Here is a 2,500-nt window from a genome sequence, read left to right as displayed (position 1 = left end):
CAACACCTTTTAACTAAAAGATATATGTTAATATTTTTTTCCCGGGCCGACATCGAAAAAGAAAAAGAACTTTGCTGGCTTCAATTCTGCCAAAGTATTTTTTTTCTTTCTATCTTGAAAGCATGATTCTATTGTTTATATTTTTCTCTGATTTGAAGTCGTACATACGCATGGGTTAGGTTCAAAAAATGTGCCGACCGTTTGTTGTTGACAAATTGAAGGACACAATTTATGTGTCAGCTAGAAACAACAACAGGGGGATTATGTTTTTGTTTTGAACTAAAAACTACACACACACACACACACACACACACGTATTTGTTGGCGTCACAAAATATATTTGTGACAGATGATTCTATTCATAAATGACCTCCCCGACAACATTGCCTCTGAGATGGGTATATATGCTGATGACACTACACTCTATGACAGGAAGACGAATGAACACATTTCTAAAGAAATGGCAGAAACACTAGAGGAAGACCTCCAATCTGTAGTGGAATGGGGATAAAAGTGGTTGGTCGCGTTCAATGCTGCCAAGACTAAACTAGTTTCATTCAATAATTACAAGAAACCCTCTCTACCACCCATAGCAATGGCCAACGACTCTTTATCTGAGAGTCCATCTTTCAAACTCCTTGGCCTAACGTTCACAGGAAACATGAGTTGGAACAATTACATTGAAGGCATTGCCAGGGCCGCTGCAAGAAAGGTAGGCTCTCTCTACCGTGCTAGAAAACTACTAACACCCGAAAGTATCCTGTACCTCTATAAGGCCACCATTCGCCCATGTATGGAGTATTGCTGCCACATCTGGGCTGGTGCATCTGCTACTAGTCTCTCGCTCCTTGACAAGGTTCAAAAGAGAGTCGCAAACCTGATAGGCCCTGAACTGGCATCTAAGCTTCAGCCTCTGTCCCATCGACGAAATGTTGCATCCCTCTGCCTTTTCTACAAGTATTTTAGTGGTGAATGCTCTGACGAACTGCAATCACTTGTGCCCCCACGACGCGAGCACCCTCGACAAACCCGACAGGCTACTAGATCCCACCCCCACACTGTAGAGATCCCTAGATGTAAAAGATCTTTTTACTCCAATAGTTTCTTCCCCAGAACCGCAAGACTCTGGAATTCCATTCCAGGTCCCTGCTTCCCCAACAGTACTAACGTGCAGAAGTTCAAGTGTAACGTGAACCGACACCTTGCTGCCCAAATCCCTACATAGTACCCCAGTAGTTGTTTCCCCTGATAGTAGCCCCCTACACCAAAGTGGCAATTTGCCTTGTTTGGGGTGAAAATGTAATAAAATACAAAAAAAAACAAATGAAAACAAGGATAAATAATTTCTTTGGAATTAAAATTTCACACACGCATTTGTCGGCTTCAAAGAATGTTTGTCGAATCAAATATTAAATGATTTTGTATGACTCTGATAAAACCATTTGAACCCAAAATAACATTCCACACTGTTTTCATTCTCAAACCGAATCGCAGTTCTGAAATATAGATCAAGAGATTTTTGCCACCTGACAATTTTCAATAACATATTTTGTCGAGATGTTAACAGGAATAATAAATTGTTTATTTCCTTTGATAATGACACGTGTCTCATCTAAGGGCAAAATTAACAGAGCATTTTTTTTTTTTTTTGGACGCAGTTTTCTTACTTACTCGGTTATCATGTATTACGCAGTTTGGGAATTATCCAATGAGAGAAAACTTGTTAGTTTCCATCGGGCGTTTTTGATTGATCGGGGAGGAGTTAGAATTATTCTTGGATTGTGGGAGGTGGCCAAGTTCTATCATCAGTCAAATTATCCAATGAGAGAGAATCAGCACTCTGATTGGTCGGGAAGGAATTGGGAATTGCTGCCCCGCCCACTGCTCTACAATATAAAGACCAAGAGAGTCAGAGAGTCTGGGAAGACGAAGCAAAACAGAGCGAGTCCAAGAGTCAAGCAACCTCACCTCTCCTCTCTCTCCCCCCCTCGCCTATTGCCCGATAACTAAAAAAGACTACATTAATAGACCTGTGAATTCCAGCAAGGGGAAGCCCCACTTAGAAGTTTAAATGCTTGCTTACAAATTCATACTCCAAACTGTACATATGTTTGTATATATTTCTTTTATGGTTTTCTTTAAATACATTCCATATAACCCAATCTCCGGAGTCTTTGTTTATTCAAAATTCTTCAATTTGCTGATGTGCTGATGTTTTCATTATTATTTTTTTTTACCTGTGAAACTGCTTCCGTCAACGGGCACCCGGTATCTCTGAAGACGAAATCTCTAGACGATCACAGAAGATCTGGCCTTGTGGACATTGCAGCAAAGACGATTCCACACACACATTGAAGAAGGGCTTACTGAGTGACGCGACGTACCGGCAAGGTTCATACATATATATATACATATATATATACATACATATGTATATATATATATATATATATATATATATATATATATGTACATATATACATATATATATATATATATA

The sequence above is a fragment of the Euprymna scolopes genome, chromosome 5, assembly GCF_053919585.1.
Source record: "Euprymna scolopes isolate OS-2025 chromosome 5, ASM5391958v1, whole genome shotgun sequence".
Taxonomy (NCBI): domain Eukaryota; kingdom Metazoa; phylum Mollusca; class Cephalopoda; order Sepiida; family Sepiolidae; genus Euprymna; species Euprymna scolopes.
Note: the sequence above shows the minus strand (reverse complement) of the source record.